We start from the raw sequence: 22,922 nt of genomic DNA, 5'->3' as shown, positions 1-22,922 counted from the left end.
TTTGCCTGCATCATCCCACTCCCCCATTGGCTCAGAGCCAAGAGGGAACTCTTAAATACAAAGAGTCACTCTCCAGAAAGGGAGAGTGAGGTGAGTGACAGGCTTGCCCAGCCTTTTGTGGCACTGAACTGAAGGACCGGACTCAGTTTTACTGAAGAGACCAGCAAAGCTGAGACTTATTAGAGGTGGCTAGATACAAATAAGAGCAAGGGCTACCAATGCCATCCACACCGTGGGAGCAGCTGCAGTTCCCAGTGACATGCCCTGCAGAGGACCCCTGCAGCCTTCACCACTGAAGAAACCAACCAATAGCACAGCTCCCATGGACGCCCTGCAGATTTCACCAGTTTTTGCCCCATAGTATTAGTATCCACAGGTGCCACTTATCTGAGTCTTTTCCTGCTCCCTCCTCCCTGTCCCTGTTAGAGCCCTGGATCCTCACCAGCATCCATCCCAGGCCTCTGCGGCTGAGAGAGTTCAAGATGCCAGCCTACATTCCCACGACTGATCCCTACCACTATGGCTGTGCTCAGGACTGGTCTCCCTAGCTGCGCCCCTGCCCGTGGCTGGGCTGGTGCACATCACAGGCTTGTACTGTTGTGTTTGTGACCATGATAAGACCCTGTGGCCATAGAAGTACACACTAACAACCAAGGTCCCCATAGCTGCAAGTGGACATAGATCCAGCCCTATCCCTTATCACTGTCCTTCGCCACTGGGCTTACCTGTAGCTAGCCAATCCAGCCACGCACCTACATGCTCCCAGACCATCTCCTGACACTTGGCTCCAGTGAAATGCATGTACCTGTGGTGAGACCCTACAGTCATAGGAGTGCACAGCCAGGCTCCCCACAGCTGCCAGTAAGCCCATACTTGACCTTGGCCCTTGCAGTTGACCCTGGGCTCTACCATCATGCGCGTGTCTACTATCAGCCCTGCTACCTGATGTCTGCAGCTAATCCCTGCAGCTGAGTATGTGCACACCCCTTGCTCCAGCCACTGCCTCTGCCTGCCATAGACCCTAACTTCTGGATCTATAGGTGCTCCTGAGGACCTCATTAACCCTTGAAGCTACTGCGGACTCTCCACAGTGCTCACCACTGGAATAAAAGGTACAGCATAGGGAATATAGTCAATGGTATTGTAATAGCATTGTATGGTTACAGACCATAGCTACACCTGTGGTGAGCATAGCATAACATATAGAGTTGTTAAATCATTATGTTGTATGCCTGAAATTAAGTGTGTTAACTATACTTAAATAAAGAATTTACAAATTCAAAAAATAAAATAACCTCCCAATAAAGAAAAACTCAGAACCAGATGGCTTCACTGATGAATTCTACCAAATCCTTAAAGAATTAATTCACATTAATTCTTCTCAAATTCTTTCAAAACATTGAAGAGGCAGGAATATTCCCAAACTCATTTTATAAGGCCAGCATAACCCTAACACCAAAGCCAGATAAGGGTACTATAAGAATAGAAAACTCCAGGTCAATTACCCTGATCAATATAGATGCAAAAATCATCAACAAAATACTAGCAAATTGAAGTCAGCAGTACATTAAAAGGATCATTCACTATGATCAAGTCAGATTTATCCCTGCAATGCAAGGATAGTTCAACATACACAAATCCATAAATGTGATATATCACATCAGCAATAAAAGGCACAAAATCATATAATCAATAGACACAGATAAAGCATTTGACAAAATTCAACATCCTTTAAAAGCTCAACAAACTGGGTAGAGAAGGGACATATCACAGCAGATAATAAAGGCCATATACGACAAATCCCTCAGTACCATCATACTTAATGAAAAGTTTAAAGCTTTTCCTCTAATTTCAGGAATGAGACAAGGATGCTCATTTTTCATCATTCCCACTCAACACAGTAAAAGAAGTCCTGGCTAGGACGATTAGGGCAAAAAAACCACGTCTAAATCAGAAAGGAAAAGTAAAGTTGTTCTGTTTGCTAATGACATAATTTTGCATATAGAAAATTCTAAAAATGTCACCAAAAATCTCTTAGAATAAACAAATTCAGTAAAGTTATAGGACACAAAATCAATATACAAAAATAAGATATATTTCTATATATTAACGATAAACTATTTGAAAAAGAAATAAAGAAATACCATTTATAATAGCATCATAAGTGATAAAACACTTAGGAATAATTTTAACCAAGAAAGTTAAATAACTATACATCAAAAACTATAAGACACTGATAAAAGAAATTAAAGACACAAAAAATTGGAATGATATCTCATGTTTATGCGTTGGAAGAGTTAATATTGTTACAATGTCATTACTTCCCGAAGCCATCTATAGATTCAGTACAATCCTTATAAAAATTTCAATGGCATTTTTCACAAAAAAAGAAAAAAACAATCCTAAAATTCCTATAGAACCACAAAAGACAAAGCTGGAGAGATCATGATATTACAAAACTATTATAAACAAAACAGTATGATATTCATATAAAAACAGACACATAGACCAGTGGAACAGAATTAAGAGCTCAGAATGCATATATGGTAAACTGATACTTGACAATGGAACTGAGAATATTCAAAGGGGAAAGGATAGTCTCTTCAATAAATGGTGTTGAGCAAACTTGATACTCACATGCAAATGAATAAAATTGGACCCCTATCTTACAACACTCACATAATTCAAAGTGAATTAAGGACTTTAACATAACAAACCATTAAAAAAATTTAAAAGCCCATAAAACTCCTGGAAGAAAACAGAAGTGGTAAGTTCCTTGACATAGATCTTGGCAATGATTTTTTTTTTTTGCATATGACACCAAAAGCATAAACATCAGAAGTGTAAATCAGCAAAAAGGAGTACATCAAATGAAAAAGTTTCTGTACAGCAAAAGAAACAATCAACAAAATGCAAAGACAACCGAGGAATGAAGAAAATATATAAGGAACACATAATTCAATAGCAAAAATGAGCAATCTGATTTAAAAACAGGCTTGAACAGACATTTCCCCAAAGAAGATATATAAATGGCCAAAGAAGTACATGAAAAGGTGCTTGACTAGTCACTAGTCATCACTAGTCATCAAGGAAACACAAATCAAAACCACAAGATAGCAACTCACACCTATTAAAATGGCTATTACCAGAAAAAGAAAAAATAACAAATTCTGATAAGGATGTGGAAATAAGGTAACCCTCATGCACTGTTGGTAGGAATGTAAATTGATGCACCCACTATGGAAAAGAGTATGGAGATTCCTCAAAAAATTAAAAATAGAACTACCATATGATCCGGCAATCCCACTTATGGGTATTTACCGAAAGGAAATGAAATCACTGTCTCTAAGAGATACCTGTGCTCCCATGTTCATTGCAGCATTATTCACTGTAGCCAAGACATAACCAACCTAAGTGCTCATCGGTGGATGAGGTGGATAAAGGAAATGTGGCACATGCACATGCGCATGTACACACACACACACACACACACACACTGGAATATTATTCAGTCATAAAAAGAAGGAAATCCTGCCATTTGCAACGATGTGAATGGATCTTGAGCCTGGAGGGCATTATGCTAAGTTAAATAAGTCATAGAGAGAAAGACAAATACTGTATATTCTCGTTTCTATGTGAAATCTGAAAACAGAGATTACAGTCGTAGTGAGGGGTGGGGGAAATGGGGAGATATTGGTCAAAGAGTACAAACTTTTAGTTAAAAGTTGAATATGTTCTGAGGGTCCATTGTACAGCATGGTGACTATAGTTAATGGCACTGTATCCTATAGTTGAAAGTTGCTTTAAGAGTTTTAATGTTCTCACCGTAACAACAACAAAAAAGGTAATTATGTGAGGTGAAGGATGTATTTACTAATCTTATGTGGTCAATACTCCACAATATATACATGTATCAAATCATCATATTGTACACCTAAACTTATACATTTTTATATGTCAATTAATATAGCAGGGGAAAATCAGTACTCTAATGTTGTAGTAACTCACATTCCAAAGTTTACTTGCTGACGGTTTTTTCAGACAGGAATATTTTCTCCAATTTTAATATAGTTTTAAGCATTTTGCTGTAAGCTTGGCCTCTGTAGAGGGCAATATGCTATTATTTTTTAGTGATTGAGAACACATAGTCTTTAAGAATCTTCAGGAATGTGATCTGAATCAGGTAGGATTTTTTTTTATCCAGTCACATTATAGTTTTGATTAAAGGTTTTCAAGATTCAAGGCAAGGAAAGCACGTAAGTGTCTGAAGTGAAGATTAGACATCATTCCTATATTCAGAAGACAGTGCATATAACTTTCTGTGTATCAGTTTAATTGCCCATAAGCAGAGGGCGTGTGGCATACAAGCCTTTCCTTATAGGGAAAGCCTGTATTTGCTCCTCCCTGTACTGGTCTCACTGTTCTACACTTCCCACTCACTGGTACAGAGACACGAACATGGCCAGGGCAAGTGTTTGCTGAACTTAATCATTTAAAGGTTTTTGTTTTGTTTTTAAAATGAATTGAAAAACATATCTTTTTCCTATTGATAAAATTTACACTTAGTTTTTTAAAAATTCAGGCAAACGATGAAATTCTTAAAAGCACAAGAAATTCAGAAAACACACCCAAAAAGCACCACCTAGAGACATTAGTAGATGATTCTACAGATTTTTATGAATTTACATACATATGAACTAATAGTTTTAGGGAATTGAAAAATGGTTACAATGAGTAGAAATATTTTCAAACATACTCCCCCTGTTTGGGAAGTATTTTCAAATACATGTATATGTCCTTGTTCTAATTGTGATTATAGGAACAATACCTGAACAGGTATCTGAGGGGGCCGATGATGGAACTGGTCCTGAGGACCAGAGGAGGATTAACATGTGGAAGCAAGACTGGCTGATGATTTTTATCTTTGCTTCACACATTCAGCTTCATTCCCCTGTCTACTGTAGTAAAGTAAATTAAATAGTGTAGCCTCTATACATGGCCCCGGAGAGTGGGGACTTTTACCAGCATCAGTGCATGAAGAGAGAGACAGAGGTAAATAAAGACACTCAGAGAAACACAGAAAGTCCAAGAGAGAAAATGAGAGAAAGCTCTGTAAGATGAGCCAAGTATCATATTGACAATTGTAAGAAATAAATGCTCTTAAGTTACTCTATAATATTATGACCCTATCCAGACCACACGAAAACACAAAAATCGACTTTACCTACATAAAAAAAAATTACTGGGAAGAAATGTAGCAAGATGCAATTATTGTTTATCTCAATGGAATACGACTTTATTTCTTTTAGGGTTTCTGTGTCTCTTAATTTCTACAAGGAACACGTTACTTTTGCAACATGAGGAATTAATGTTGTCCTAAACACATTAGGCAACGCAGACCCCTGTGAGATGACCAGTGTGATTTGTCTAGCCTGGTGAAATGTGCTTAGGAAGCCTACCTGAGCTGGCCAGACTGCAGTTGTCTGTGACCGGCAACTGATAATTGTGCACTGAGATTTGGTTCAAGGTTGCTCTTACTTGAGTTTATACCAAACCAGCAAAAAAGTGGTACGAAGATTAGAAATCAGATACAGACACCAGTGAATGAGCGGATGCTGCTCTCCAGAACTCTCATTCCCTTCTGAGGAACACCCAAAGTGAGGTATCTATAAGCAGGATGAGCAAGTGTTAGTTAAGGACATGGGAATCCAGAGCTGAGGGCTGGTTGGCTTTTGTATCTTTGGAGGCCAAGTCACAATTTAAGACGTAGCTACTACCATTTAGGGTATATCTTGCTGTCCACAAATACACTTTCTAGATCCTTTTCTTACCGTCAAACCCTGAAAGAGGCCTTTTACAGTGAGATCTATACAATTTATATTCGTCTACTGAGGTGTTGCTGACTTGGTTTCCCTCACTGCTCTAACTTGCTTGTTCCACACCTTACTTTTACCCTCTGAGTTCTCTTGACCCTTCAGGCCATTTAAGTGGGATCATGATAAAAGCCCTCTTTTAAGTGTAGATCTCAGTACTGTGTATGTACTTAGTAAAGATGAACCTAAATCCCCTGGAAGACAAGTACGTGGGGGCTATCCTAACAACTTGCAGGAAGGAGAATTGAGACACATGAAATTGATAACAGAATTTGCTCATCACTGGCACTGTGTCTTCCACCTCCACTCTCTCTCCCTTGGATAGATAGATAGATAGATAGACAGATAGATAGATAAAAAGTCAATTCACTAAAACTTTTAAAAAAAGAGATAATTATAAATGTTAATTGAGGAATAAATTAGATGAATAGATCACTTAGAATCTGGTGTAACTATGCCCGGTTAGCTATTATTATTGACATTTATATTAAAGACTGGAATTTTTGTTGGTTTTGTTCATGGCTCCCCCCTCCCCCCGGTACCTACAACAGTACCTAACCCAGGAAGCAGTCAATTCATACCAATTCAATATCTATTGGGTTTATTCCACAAAACGCTAATTAGTTATCATTTCTTTTCTTTGTATATTTCATGTCAGAGAATGTAAGACTTTGTAAGTTAGTGAAAACTCCATGTCCAGTGGAGATTCAAAAGTGGCTCAATGATTATATTCATATTGGAACGTTTAATATCCCGTTCCTTCATTCTTTTTCAGTTTCTTTACTATATTTTTGAGATAATTTTCTGTCCTTTCATTTTAATAAAGCCATGTAAAATATCTCAACACTTAAATATTAGAAGAGACTGTTTTTTACTGTCATATTTGTAGCATAAAAGAGTAGCAGACATTCTAAACTTCTAACAGAAGTTTCAGAGAAGGAAGTATGGTATTGCTTCCTATAGTTAGTTAGCTAACTGCTTGCATGTTTTACCCCAAGAGATGTATTGGTAGACCCAATATGTCTTGGTATGAATAATATCCTTTATTGTGACCCAGAACATTCCAACAAAAATAAATCACAGTTTCTATAAACAAATGTAAAGAGTAAAAACATAACTTCTATTTCAGTATGTCACTGTCTTCCTATTCCAAGAAAAGATTTTATTCCTCTTAATAAAAAGCAAAACAACAGGTTTAATAACAATAATCTCCAACTGGATTTCCAAAATACTAACCTAGCTGTATATAGTAACATTCAGTTATATTGAACCGGTAAGTTTTATTTGCTAAGGCTCAGAAAGACATTGAGATACAGTTTAAAATGGTCTCTTATTTTACTGTATTTTTAGGAACTAAAGAATATGGTAAATTGTGTTACACTTCCCGAAGGAATATCAAATGGACTGAGGGCAGGAAGACTAAGACATTTCTGTGAGATTTACATCCAAACATAAAGGGGTTTCATAGTCATTTTTTTCCATTCAAGTACACAACTTTTCTATTCATTTAAAATTAACTTCACTTTTCAATAGGTCTTTATTTCCTTTAAGTTAAGCCCATAAACCCCAAAAGATTTCAATATACGTATTGGATGTAGATCTACTACTGGTAGCCTTTCTTTCTAAGAGACATCCCATCTCTAGGAACTAAACTTTGTTTGTGGGTCAGCGCAACTATCCATAATTTCTCATCATGATTTTAGCACAAATTTCATAAAATTTTCTTCCAAACTAGAATGAAAAATTGGGTACAGAGCATGAGATATCAAATTCACATGAAGTCTCAGGAGTAGGAGGACTCTGAACTCTTCTGCAGGGGGGAAGAAGTACCAAGAGGGAAGGTGAGAAGCAATGATAAAGGAAACTAGAGACAACAAGACAAATACAGCACCATCTGCTTTTATATGGCAGCATTGGAGACATCGGGGTCAATTTAAACAATAAAGTAAGTAAAATTCTCAAGGAAGAAGTTAATGAAGCTTGGGGACCTTTGCTGAATAAAAAGTCTTTTTTTTTTTTTTCCTGACATTTACTAGACTAGTTTAATTATTTGTGGAACATGGAACCTAACTGCATTTTGGAGACTGGAAATTCTTTATTTCATTGACCAGAAGATGGAGCCATTATATAAAGAATTTTTAAAACTTGGAGGCCAAAATGGAACCACAGTTTGTCTCTTTACTATATTATTTTAAATATCTTCTAGAATCTGAGTAGTTGCAGTGTCATTTTGTTTTTAATAATGGAAAAGAGGTAACATGTTTTAATATCTCATATGCAGAGAAATAATATATTATTAGGTGATTGGCACTTGAATAAGCATATACGTGGAAGATTCATAGTCTCTGTCCTCAATAGCTATAAAAATATATACTGTAGAATTATAAGCACATTGGTTACCTTGGACCAAAGCAGATTTCAACAAGCAGGTAGCATTTGAGCAGTTACTCTAACGTTCTCATTTGGGATTCTCATATAGCCAATAATCTGGGAGAATATATTTGAACTAGGAGCTGTACTAATTTTTTAAATCTATAAACCATCTATAAGCATCATTGTCATCATACCCATTCTTAATAATTCTTCTCTATAACATTTTAAACTTTTGTAAGCATTTTCCATATTCTTAATATACTGCTCACTCTTAACCAGAAGACAAAACCAAGCAGTGAAATGTCATATTCAACTAAGAAAGTCACACAGCAAATAGCAATGACTGAGTGAGACCCAATGGTGAGCTTCCTAACTCACAGCTGAGGCAGTCTACCACTGGATACTCAAACCTCTACTGGCACTCAAACCTCTACTGTTTAACACAAGCTTAAAACAAACTAGGAAATTGAGGGAAGGAGTACCTTTCTGATGGGTCCATTTTAGGATGGGCACTGAGAGACGTGTAGGAGCCCCGGGGTGGCTCAGTTGGTCAAGCGTGTGACTCTTGATTTTGGTTCCGGTCATGATCTCACAGTATGTGGAATCAAGCCCTGCATTGGGCTCTGCACTGACAGCTTGGATCCTGTTTGGGGTTCTCTCTCCCCTACGTCTCTCTAAATAAATAAATTTAAAAAAATACATCACGTATGTATTAAAATCCAGGGTAACTTCCATTGTTTTTCAAGCTTAGCTGTGCAGCTAAGGAATCAGCTGGGAAGTTTCTAAAATCTTAGTACCCAGGCTGACCACAGACCAATCAAAGCAGACCAATCAAAGCAGAAACTTTAGATGGGACCCAGGCATTGGTTTTCAGGTTTTCAGGTGATTACAATGTGCAGTTACGTTTGAGAACAGTAATCTTAACCAATGTCTTTCCAGCTGTAATGTATATTCAAATTACTTGGCCTCTGGAGCAGCCCTTCTTCAAGTGTGGTCATTAGACAAAAAGCCTCAGCATCATCTGGGAAGTTATTAGAGATGCAAAGGTGGAGTCCCACCCTAGGTCTACTGAATCAGAAAATGACCGTGCAGCCCAGCATCTGCAGTGATACTGAGAATCACAGGTCTATCTTGGGACCAATCTCCTCTCTTTATCCTTGGCACACGATGATTTCATCTTCCGAAGGGATGAAACTTTTTCACTGCCTCATCAACAGTTTTATCCTGGGAGCTGACCCATTTTTGGTTTTTCATCAGATTTGCTAAAGTAGTAGATACATCCTGTTTGATATTGAGTCACTTTTCCTTTCAGTGCCTGCTCCGCTTAATGTCTAGAATGTTAATGTCTAGAGGGAAGGGGTCAAAAAGACATAGCAAAGAAAGTAAGAAAGAGGAGTAGAGAGAGTGTTTCAAGATTTTGCTGGTGCACTGAACTCTGATTAACATACTTTTAGGATTCTCAATCCATCTAATTCTATACTCACATATAATTGATGCTAGCAATAAAATTGACTTCATCTGCAAGACATCTAGGATATTCAGAAAATAGCTGTGATCTTAAGAAGCACCTTGACATTTAACCAAAGTCTGGTTGTATTGTTTATTGCTCTGTGTGTGTGTGTGTGTGTGTGGCTTTTTTGGCTACCACTCCTTGAAACAAATGAAAGATGTAGCCCCCAGAGTCAGAGAGATCTGGATTTGAACTCTGGTTTCTCCCTCATAGTGGGCACCCTTAGGCAAATTACCTAAACTTATTTCCTCATCTCTGACATAAAACTAATAAATCAGTTTTATGGGCTGCTCTAAGATAGAAGAGACAGAATATAAAGTAATTCACACTATTCTTGGCACATGGGTGACATCGAGGGCCAGTGGTGCCCATCTTTTCCCAAGTCCAATTTCAGTGACTTCAGGTTGTTTGCTTGAAATTAGCTGTCGTGAGAGTATTTGCACCATGGAAATCGACAAAATGTACATAGAAACACGAACTTCTTTTTCTCTAGGAGAGCCAATTAGCAAACATTTACCAGCATACTACTGATAGGTGTTCCTTTTGTGGTTGTTTATTTCCTGATGGACTGATTTAGGAGGTAATTTGCTTTTTCTCTTATGAAGCAAACAAAAATAGCCAAACATAGACCAAATATGTGATATGAATGGAAAGATTCCAGAAAACCCTTCCCTGCCATCCTTCTCCCAACATATATCCCCAAGATTTCTCTGTTAAATTCATGGACCCATGGAAAAGGGAACACTAAACTATGAACAAACACTGATCTTTTTTGTGATTAGTGCATCAGAGCTTTTCCTTTTCAAGCCAAACTGGCAGAGTTTAGGATCTGAAACAATCTGTTAATGAATCCTGAACATCTGTTGGATCTCAAGCCTTCTAGGGATGGCGTTAGCTAAAATAAATAAGGTCTTACCTCACACGGTTATGTTTATGAATTGAGAGGAGACAAGAAAACAAATAGATAAAATCATAATAGTCTTAGATAATAGTAAAAGATGAGATGAAAATAAAACAGTTTAACATGGGAGAGAATGACTAAGGCCAGTGGGGTTGCTTTAAGTAGGCTGATGAGGGGAGGCCTGTTTAAGCTGAGCTGAAGTCTCAGAAGACACAGCTGTGTTCTGAATCAGAGGCGCATTTCAGGTGGAGAGGGGCAAGAGCAAAGGCCCTGAGGCAGGAGTAGACTTAGTGGACTGAAGCACAGAAAGAAAGTCAGTGGAACTACAGCTTGTGAGTTTTAGAAAAGGGTGGTGTGACATGGGGTTAATATAGTTAAGGGGCCAGATCACATACAGCCCTTTAGAATACTAAGAAGTCTGCCCTTCCTGCTAAAGAATTGTGAGAGGAATTGAGGAACTAGAAAGAATACCTTGATGGAAATTAGAGTTTCAAAGGATCATTGCTCTGTGGAGAGTAGGGAACAAAACATGGATCCCAAAGAGGAGTTCAGTAGCTACTGTGAAGGTCTAGGCAAGAGCTAATAGTGGTTAGGACTGGGGTCAAGGTTGTGGAGATGAAGAGAAATGGGCAGATTTGGGAAATAGTTTACAGGTTAAACCTATAGTACTTGTTGATAGATTGGGTATCTCTGTTCATCAGCTAATTTCTAGCTTGAGGTGACTTGTAAAGAGAATGGCTTGTCTAAGAAATGGAAGAAAAACCTTTAGACTTCTTGCAAGTTGGAGAAAAGAGAGCTGTTCATATTGCATCCTTGACTTCAAGCCATTCCTCCAAAGAGAAATGATTAACACGTTTAGAGTACACCCCAGTTCTCAAATAGCTCTGTGTTGTTTGTAAAATGGAATTACAGTGTGGTAGGAAAATGATGTTGCAGTTGGATCACCAAATGATTACTCTGATAAAAAGAATTAAAGCATTAATGATATTTACAAACTTAAGTGTTAGTCTTAATGAGTCTTCTTGAATAAATTATTATCTTACTTCTCTACTCCCTTTTTATTTATTTTTTTTTCAACGTTTATTTATTTTTGGGACAGAGAGAGACAGAGCATGAACGGGGGAGGGGCAGAGAGAGGGAGACACAGAATCGGAAACAGGCTCCAGGCTCCGAGCCATCAGCCCAGAGCCTGACGCGGGGCTCGAACTCACGGACCGCGAGATCGTGACCTGGCTGAAGTCGGACGCTTAACCAACTGCGCCACCCAGGCGCCCCTCTCTACTCCCTTTTTAAAAGAAATTTATTCCTAGGTTTGCTCTGGGAGGCTCTAAAAGTGTAGAAAAAAAGTATTTTGAAAGCCCAAGTTTCATTAGAATGACCTTACGTTCTGTACTTGTCAGACAAAGTTACAGGAGATTCCAAAACAGGAAATCATTCTGTGTTCATTTAGTTAGTGTTCAGCAATTAGATGACTAGATATCCTGAAAAAAAAAATCTGATATAAAATGTCTGTTGGGCAAAATTTAATAAATATCTTTTTTAATACAAGGCAAAGCTTGCAAGAAATTAAAGGAAACTCCCCAGAACCAAAAGCAAGGAAACAGCAGGTAACAGAGCAGCAAGATGGTACTGTAGCCAAACCACTTGGAGATGGTGGCTGATCTCCATAACACAGTCTTCTTGTTGTTGTTTCCTATTCTATTGAGGTCTAATAAATATACAGTATAGTGAAATACTTGTACTTCTATGTAAACGCCGCCTGGGGTGAGATATAAAATATTTCTGGTATCCCAGAATTCTCCATTATGCCCTTTTAAGCCAATAACCCCCCAAATGGTTCCACTCTTCTGACTTCTATGATCAGAAATGTTTTGTCTTTTGCTATGATTCATAAAGTAACTCACACAATATGTAATCTTTGGTGTCTAGCTCCTTGGTGAGATTTTCCATGATCTTGCATGTATCAGCAACTTGCCTTTTCTTGCTGTCCATAGTATATTGTTGTGTATGTATACCACCATATTTATCCTCTCTAATTTTGATAGATTTTCCCATTGTTCCTATTTGTTCCAGGCTATTATGAATATAGCATCTCTGAACAGTCATACAAATGTCTTTTGGTGGTTATAAACACTCATTTCTGTGTATATATACCTAGTGTAAGACTTTTGGTCATAGAATATGTTTAGTATTGATACTGTGAAACATATTTTTAAAGTAATTATACAAATTTATGTTCTTGCTGGAAAGGTATGAGAATTCCTTTTGCTCCAATATTTGTTATTGTCAGTCTTTTTTTTTTTTTAAGTGTAGCCATTCTGAAAGTGGTCTAGTGATATTTAATTTATTTTAATTTTCATTTTTCTAATGAACAGCTTTAAAAAAAGAATAAGACTGGGGCCCCTGGGTGGCTCGGTTGGTGGGGTGTCCGACTCTTGATCTCATTTCTTGATCTCCGGGTGTGGAGCCTACTTTAAAAAAAAAAAAAGAAAAAGAAAAAGTCTGACATTCCAATGTATTTTAAGGTAGCATTTTTGTTTGCCATTTTGTTATTATCTATATACCATGTCTTTTTTCTATCTCTCCCCTACTGTCTTCTTTTGTGTCAAACACATATTTTATAGTGTTCTGTTTTAATTTCCTTGCCATTTTTTTTTATATTTTTTGAGTTATTCTTCTAGTGGTTGCTCTGAGGATTACAATTAATATTTTAACTTATAACAATCCAGTTTGGGCTAATACCAATTTAATGTCAATAGTATATAAAATATTTGCTCTTAAATATCTCCTTTCCCTCCTCATTCTTTGTGCTATTATATCATATAAATTACATCCTTACACATTATACGCCCATCAACACAGACTTAAAATTATTGCAAGTGGTGCCTGGGTGTCTCAGTTGGTTAAGCATCCAACTCTTGATTTCAGCCCAGGTCACGATCTCATGGTTAGTGAGACTGAGCCCTGCATCGGGCTCTGGGCTGATGGCACGGAGTCTGCTTGGGATTTTCTCTCTCCTTCTCTCTCTGCTCCTCCCCTGCTTGTGTTCGCTCTGTCTTTCAAAAATAAGTAAACATTTTTAAAAAAGTAAAATTATTTCTTTCTGTGGTTATCATTTACATCATATAGGAGAAAAAGAGGAATTACAAATAAAAATACATTTATGCAGAGGCGACTGGGTCGCTCAGTCGGTTGGGCATCTGACTTCGGCTCAGGTTATGATCTCACGGTTCGTGGGTTTGAGCTCCTCATAGGGCTCTGTGCTGACAGCTCAGAGCCTGGAACCTGCTTCAGATTCTGTGTTTTCCTCTCTCTCTGTCCCTCCTCTGCCTGCATTTTGTCTGTCTGTTTCTCTTGAAAATAAAAATAAACATTAAAAAGTAATTTAAAAAATACATTTATACTATCTTTTATATTTACTGCTTTGGTTACCTTTATTGGTGCTCTTTCTTTCTTCCTGTAAATTTGAGTTACTGTCTGATGTCCTTTCATTTCAGCCTAAGCTCTGTCTTTAGTATTTCTTGTAGGACAGATGTGCTCACGACATAGTCTTTCAGTTTTTGTTTATTTGAGAATGTCTTAACCTCTCCATTTTTGAAGGTTAGTTATTCTGGATATAGAATTCCTAGTTCAGTTTTTCTTCAAGTACTTTGAATATGTCATCCTACTGCCCCTGTCTTCCATGGTTTCTAATAAGAAATCACCTGTTAATCTTAAGGTCAGATTTCCTTCCCGCTTTGTTTGTCCTTGTTGCTTTTTGTTGTGATGGTGAGGTGCTGCTTGTTTGTTTAGTGGTTTTCCTGGGCTAAATCAGTAAAGTCTGTGTTCTTTGTCTTGTGTGGACACTGAAGTCTGCTCAATTAACTTAGTGGTTAGCTAATGATTGGACAGAAATTTCTTTAGATGTCATGCATGATTACATCTCCCAGCCTTTGCTGAGAGCCTCTATTTGCTTGTTGGGACATGCCTTTAAGACTCAGGCAGGCAGTTTACGACTCTACCTTAACTGTCATTTCCTGCTTATACAGAGCCTCGAGGTCAGCCAGAGGTGAGAACTCCGTACTTGTGCATAGCCCTGGCATGTTCACAACCCTGTATATGCAGATGGCTTGTAGATTCCCAGAAATAAGTTAGAGTTTTAGGAAGTCCATTATGGACGTGTCATTCCCTAGCCTTTCCTTTTAAATTTTTTGGTAATCTTGTTTACCCCAACTATTATCACTGCCCCAGGCAGCTGCAATGTTAGATAATTGTGAACAACTCCAAGGAAAAGGCTATGTGCATTAGGTGAACTTTGAGTTAGGCCAAATAAAGATAGCTTTGCAGGTGCATTTTTCAGGGAATTGTCAGTTTTCTGAAAGTGGGCTTTGGGCGAGCTCCAAACTTGTTCTGCTCCTTCCACTGGCTTTTAGATTGCTGGTTTTCACTGAGATTATGAGACTATTGGTTTTTGAAGCAACTATAAAGCTTGCTGTACTTACTGAGATTCAGTCATGTTTCTTGAATTAAAGCTCCTATGGTTAATTTCCAGAGTTTTGAAAAAATCGATTTTTGACAATTTTGCCAGTGTTCCTCTTCTTTTATGGAGAAGTAGATTTTCAGAAGTCCCTACTTTGATATTGCCACTGATGTCCTGAAATCTCAATTTAAAAATGGGCAGAAAATGCAAACATACACTTCAGAAAAGAGGATATTCAGTCTGAATCCTTAAGTTTTTATTTTTTTAATACCTACCCTGCTATGTGCTGGCAAGGTGAATTTCATGAGAAGTGGGTAATGGTCATATTAATGCTTAACATAGTTCTCATTGACTCATGCCCTATGGCTTTTGCATCTAAAATTCCACCAAAAACACTTGTCCTCAAAGATTGACATTTTTAGTGTTGAGTTGTGTGACAAATCTGAAGCAGTTTGTAATGCTGATCACATTATCACATTCTCTTTCTTAATATTCTGTTGACTCCCCTTAAGACTGTTTCAAGCTTCTACCTGTGTATACTCTTCCTAGTTGACTTAGCATGCCTTTGAATTCATCCACCCCTGGGAAGCAGTGACTCCTGGATATTTGTCTCTAACCCTGTTTGAACTTCATTTAACTTCAGGTCTTATATTCAATTGCCTTCAGGACTTTTACTTTGACTCATAGTACCTCAAATTCCAACACATTCAAAACTGTAACTCAGTTTTTTTGTTTGTTTGTTTATTTATTTATTTTGACAGAGCGAGTAGGGGAGGGGCAGAGATAGAGAGGGAGAGAGAGAGAGAATCCCAAGCAGTCTCTGCACTGTCAACACAGAGCCCAGTGTGGGGCTCAACCTCATGAACTATAAGATCATGACCTGAGCTGAAACCAAGAGTCAGACACTTAACCGACTGAGCCACCCAGGTGCCCCTGTTATTCAGTTTTTAATATTCAGCTCTAGGCTGCCCTGTCTAGATTAAGCTCCTCTCTATCATCTATACATGTTACAATATGGAAAATAGCATAGTGCTATTATCATTGATTCTTCTAGGACACAATAGATGCTCAGTATCATATTATTGAATTTATGACTGAATCCTAGATTGAGAGGTACTTCACACAGTGCAGAATACATTGCTGCCCGTTAAAGTTTCTACTGTGTATTTATGTACTTTAAGACAACTGTCAGTCTCTTGTAGATGAACTTGAGGCTTGGAAAATACAGTACATTGTTCAAGTTCACAGTCACGTTGTTGGTGACAGGTTTAATCTCATGATATTACATAATATGCTGCTGCTGTGTATATATTTGTATATTTACATTTTTGATGATTCTTAAAGGTGTAAGATGGTATTTCACTCTGAAAAACAGAGCTTAGATTTCTTTAAAGTGCTTTCAATGTCATGTCTAATTTGCTTTATTGATTTTATAAAGAGGAAGAGATTAGTTTTATTGGTTTTAGCTCCCAAGATGACAGAAGCAGGGGAGAAAAAAAAGAGCTACCTTACTCTAGGAGGAAATAACTGGACAGGAAGAAATGACAATAGAGAAAACAATGCCAAAGGCTGCCATTTTAAGCCGCCAGAGTAATTCCTCAGGTTTGTGCAGTGTCAAGGGCATTTCTCTGTACCGGCACCGGCTTCTTTAGAGCAAGCTATTCAAGCCCTTTCTAGCTCTAGGCATAAGACTTAAGTGAAGTTTTATCTTTATTTCAAAGAAAAAAAACTAAAATATGCTCACCTGAAAACACTCACTTCTCGACTGTAGTCATTCTTCAGATTTCTGGTGTATTCTGTGGCTTGTGTCACAAAGTAAAGTAGATTTCATCTCTTGTTCCCCCTGGCTCCCTCCCAGATCGCTTTCTGTCCATAACCCAGCTCTAAGTGGTATTCTGGCTGAAGTTTGTAGGAGGCAGACCCATTTGTCTTTAAAATAAATGGACAATATGTGACTCTTTGGAGATAAACAGAACTTTTTTTGTTTGTTTGTTTGCAAGTACCAGGGCCAAATTAGGTAACTCTAAACAAGTTATCAGTCTTTGTTCTGAATTGAGGGTCTAAATAAGATGGTTAGGGTAAGATGAGTATATAAAAGGAAGTAAATAAGACAGGAAAACAAAGCATGAGTGAAATCTTTTCCCACTTCTGCTTTTTTCCCAATCCTCTCTTATTAAACTGATTCAATAGAGGGCATCAGCTAGAACCAATATATCAAAATGCACTGAGTTGTTCAAGGAGATTACAAGAGAATTCGATCTTTCTTATTTTCTTAAAGGCAGGCGGAATGAGAGTTTGATATTTAGAAGTTTCATAGTTGTGAGCCTCACCGATGTTTTTAAAGAAAAAAATATTTTCTGTGGAGTTTTGATACCTATTTTTCATCCATAACATTTTATTTTAAAGGTAGTTCTTAATTTTCAATGTTGAGAAGAACATCAAGGATAATATTATAGCTTCAAACAGAAGCGTACATTTTGATTTAACTATAAATTTGAGTCTTTGTCTCATTAAATCTTTGGCATAAATGCCAAAGCAAAGTGATTACTTTGAATATTAAAAAAAATTCTTTTATAGAAGTGAAAAGTAAAATACCTATTAGGAATCAAAATTTAGCTCCTGAGTGACTTTCTCTGGCAAAACAGCTTATAAATCATTGGAATGAATGAGCAAAGTATTTTTGGAGTTACAAAAATCTGCAGAAAAGGCAGAAAAGAAAAGGCACAACTTCAAGTCACTATTTAAATTTTTTAAAATTATTTTATTTATTTAGAGATCGAGCAGGGGGAGGGGCAGAGAGAGAGAATTCCAAGCAGGCCCTGCACTTTCAGCCTGGAGCCCAATGCAGGGCATGAACTCACCAACTGTGAAATCATGACCTGAGCTGAAACCAAGAGCCGGTCGCTTAACCAACTGAGCCACCCAGGTGCCCCTCAACTCACTATTTTTAAGTTGTGACCAAAAATTATGAAGCTTTGAGAGTGAAACATCCTGATATTATCTATCATAAAATAAAATAGTATATAACATAGACTATAGAACATGTAATAAAACATAATCTAATACATACACATTCATGATTAATAATGTATGATAAAACCAATATAATATTACTCTGATATTTATGATCATTCATGGGTCATCAGTTTTGCCTTAAGAGGGAAGGACATCATTTTGTCCCTTAAGAGGGAAGGACTTTGTTAACGGCTGCAGATTGAAGGGGAATGACAGATTGAAGGTGCTCAGTAGATATTGAATAATGAGTAACAAACTCATATATGATGTTTAGTTCTTTTTGACCATTAACTAAATTTTGTTTAGTTTGACTTTCTAGAGATAAATTAAGAATCAGAAAAGTTTTGAATTCATGGATTTGTTGCCTGAGGCTGAGACGGAAGTGAAGGTGTCTGCAGCTCTAAAACTCTGCAGAAGGGTTCAAAGTAGAAAGGATTTGTGAGAGCTTTTGGGAAGGCTGGAAAACTCTGCTTACCTGTATTCAATTTTAACAGGGGTCTTTTTCAGACCTCATCTTTGAACTGCTTGTTTCCGCCCTCAATAACATTAAAAAAAGTTTTCTTTGGTACTGCTCATTTCAACTTTGCTAGGGGTCTAATGTCGTCAAAATCAATTTTATTAAAATTCCCAATGGTTATGGAACCTCAGTGTGTTCTGACTGCGTTGAAATATTCCCACTGGAACCATCTGCATATTTGTACAATGTGTAGCCTTTTCAAATTGGCTTCTCTCACTTAGTAATATGGTTTGTCTTTGCTTGTCATTATTCTCATTGGCTCATAAAGACATTCCAAGCTGTTCCTAGTGGAAATTAAGTAAATAGAAGATGTTTGTCCCCTATGAAATAAAACAAGAAATAGGACATACCAACAAATATTACATCGGGAACAGTTCGATTAGGTTTTTATAATTGTTAACAAGGCTTAAGTCTTTTCCAAATACTTTTGTCCATTGTTTTATCTATTCCTTTGTTGCATTTCAATTGTTTCTGAAAAATATTTTAAATGAGAAGCTGAAATACATGATAAGGACAATACACATACCTCCTAATCTCTTACAATTGACTTTTTTCTTAGCTCAGTTGTTAATGCGCATATCTTATTACACTACTCAGAATAACAGGGAGTAAAGTGAAGTATGTCTGCTCTACTGCTTGTTTAGAGCTATCAATTATTCATGTTTCTCTTCCTGTGTGCATCAAATGGTATTGCGGCACAGGTCTCTGCTCTAGCCAGCATGCAATTCTTCCCTCCCTTGAGATGACCATGTACTCCGCAGCTAATTTTGCTTGGATTATGGTGTGTAGTGTTATCTATAGTAAGGAAGAAGTTCAGTCTTTTGTTGTAGGAACTTCATGTGATTGCCACTCATAAGATGCATAATGGTGCTGTTCAGGGATCATAATTTTGTTTTGCAGTGATTATCACAACTGCCAGTACAGAAGTCCCTAGGAATGTTTTATATCTTTTTATATGCCATTATAATAGCATACAAGGTTGAAATAATGGCCTAGCATGGCAGCAATTATTATTACTGTGTCTTACTTAAAGACCAAAAGCAGGACTGGATGCTCACATCTAAAACAAAATACAGGTTTGGCTTGACTATGTAGTTAACTCTGGGAACTACCTCCTCCAAATTTTTTCTTGGAATAAGCTAAACCTTTGTAAATATACACGTTTCTTCATGTTCGCATGTTACTTGAATTCACAAATCTCCATTTTGAAATATTGTTGTGTATATGTCACATCACTAAATGTTCTTTACATATCAATAAGATATGTGAGACTCTTTTGGGTACTCTATTTGTACAAAGTCATAAAGTAGAGAAAATATTGTCATGAAGAATGCATTCTGTTCCTATATGATAGGTTGCCTGGGTTCTCTCATGTTTAGTGGCAAACTGGTTGCTACACTAACTACTACTACTAATGTAAATTATTGATTCTGTATTGTCAGGCATTGTTCTAATTGCTTCATGTGGATTTCCTCCTTCTATCCTGTGACTGTATAGTGAAGTAGTACAATTATCCTCATTTTATAGATGAGAAAGCTGAGGCACATATAGATTAAATAATGTATTTAGGAAATTCAGAGAGTCATGGCTTAATTGGGATCCAAATACAGTTCTGGATCTGGAACCCAAGCCCTTAGCCATTACATATGTTATACTATCTTTCAATTACACAATTACACTATTCTATTCCATGAAAAAGATGCATACAGTCACTGTGTAACTAAATGTTGGCATATTTTCATTTCTTGTCTAAAATTTTTTCTTCTGCACAAACTCTGTTGTGGATTTCAATGAATTTCTTTGGAACTCTATATTCTTTATCCCCATATTTCTTATCCTGGAAGACTTTGTATGGAGGACGTTGGAAACTGTCTATCTTTCCATTTAAAAAAAAAAAAGCTATCAGCTTCAACTTATTTAGGGATGTACTAAACTTGTTTTCCTAAAGGTTATTCTCACATAAACAGAAAATACATGCACACATGACTCTGTCTTGTTAATGATTTTTATTTTTACATTCTATTACAATGTGTAAGTCTTGGGTATAACTGCAATATAATGTATGACAAAATCAAACATTTTGAGCATTCACAGATGTATGAAATTGTGAAAGAATTCTATGTAAACAGCATTATTATACTCATGGCTATTCATTTATTTTTATGAAGCAATTCTTGATTATTTTCCTCAAGAATATTACATCATAACCACAGATGTTTTAAAAAAATGTCTCTATACATAGGTCCTAAACCCAGGCCACTTCCTTGGCCCCTTCTAATTTAGCTGGCCCTCTTTTCATTACTTACAATGACATTTCTCCAAAATTGCTATTTAAAACTGCTTTATTTACATGTGCATTTTATCTTAAATCTTTTTAATAAAGCTATCAAAAATCTATAAAATCATGCCGAACATTTTAGGTTGAGGTTTTCAACAATCAGCATCTAGAAACAGCCCACAAGTCAGTTATATCTTTTGCAAAAGATATGACAGTCAAAAAGGCAAAATGAGATTCTCCCATTGTAATTTCTCCAAATTGTACGTATGAATTTGTGTTCAAATCTTTATTTCCATTTGTGTTTGCTTTCATTTAGTTCTAATTTAAATTTTAGAGTGTAACTACCATTCTATATCATTAGGTAAAATGAATTTAGTGATTATGTGATTTAAATATTAGTATGACAGTGCCTTCTGGACGTTGGTATCTCATTATCAGTACCAAACAGTACCTTACATGAAAAGCAAAGTCTAATTTTACTTTAGCTTACACAGTACTAAATAAGCTCTTAATCCCAAATATTGTTTTTAATTGATAAAAAGTCACAACTAGACATTCCTGGGAAAACGTATATATACAAAACCTAACTATGTTATATTAAAAAAAATTATTGTTCAGCATGAAATTGGTTCAGCATGAAAGAGGAGAAAAGAGGAAATTTGTAAATTGTTTTTGAAATGCTAAGAAGAAACTGTTGAGGAACCAGTTGCCAATATTTTTTACTTTACATAAAAATAAGGCAATGTAAAAACATTAATAGTAAATCACACAAAAACCTATCTACCATATATCTTTTCATAATATATAAATATGCAAAATGCAGTTATATTTATATGGGCTCAAAATAATGAAGGTAGACTGAATTTAAATCTAAGATGATATTAATTTCTTAATTTAATGTATTAAAAACCTTACAAATGTAATAGATTTTGTATGGTTCCCTAATTGTCAAAACCTATTTTCAACAGGCTTAACAGATATGCAATGCAATGCTCTACATAGTCCAGGAAAACACTGCATGGTATCTTTCACATTAAATAAAAAAGAGGCTCAAATAACCTAAGATGAATGGTTGAATGTAGGTGTAGAATCTTTGGCCCTAGATTTAATTTCATATGTACCTTAGGACAAATGTCTAGAAGTGATTATCTCCCTCATGGATGTTGTAAAATACATCACAATTTTAAAAGATTCAAGATACAAAGTTCTATGGAAATGTCTCTGTTTTTGTCTGTTTTTCTTAGTCTCTCCTCCTTTCTATCATTCTCTACCCATACTCTTCATCTCTATAGGCATGTTTAAATCTCCTTTATTTTTAATTAGCCAGAGCAACAAAAAATATGTTGTATTTATTATAGAAATATAATTTATGTCCCTTTTTAATTTAGAAAAGCAAATGAATGATATGTACATTTGCTTTGAAAACTCCTACAAAATCTTCTAAATAAAATTACTTCCTACTTATGTAACTCAATTTTTGCCTATGCATAAGTAACTTGATAGAAGAAATATTTTGTATTCCTAAAATAAACTCATGAAAAAATGCATCATGGTCATTTCTTTTTAAGCCACTACCAACAAGGACTTTTTAAAGCTAGGCTTAAAATCCCTGGTAGGAGGACAACAGCTAAAGCAAAATGAATATGTGCTTGGTAAACTATAAGCTCAGGGTACTTTATTGATTGATGTAAAATATACCTCATAGTCATAGAATTTTAAGGTGAAGGTGACATTGTCCTCATTTTATAGGTGAAAGAAAAAGGTCCAAAAGGATTAATAGCACAAATTAGGAAAGTAGGTTAGTGGTAAGAAAGCAAGTTGGCAAGAATCCCCACTGAATGATCTTTCACTCATACTAAACACAAGTCTGTGTTGAAAGTATGTAAACCAATTTGACAATAAATTTCATAAAAAAAAAAAAGAAATCCTGCCATATATTATGACTTGGAAGTCTGCCATACACACATTAGGATGGAAAACAGGTGATGCAGTAAAT

Source organism: Lynx rufus, unplaced genomic scaffold, assembly GCF_022079265.1.
Source record: "Lynx rufus isolate CCGP_SWC_20201006 ecotype Redwood Valley unplaced genomic scaffold, mLynRuf1.p SCAF_2, whole genome shotgun sequence".
NCBI lineage: Eukaryota > Metazoa > Chordata > Mammalia > Carnivora > Felidae > Lynx > Lynx rufus.
This window is presented reverse-complemented; position numbering follows the sequence as displayed.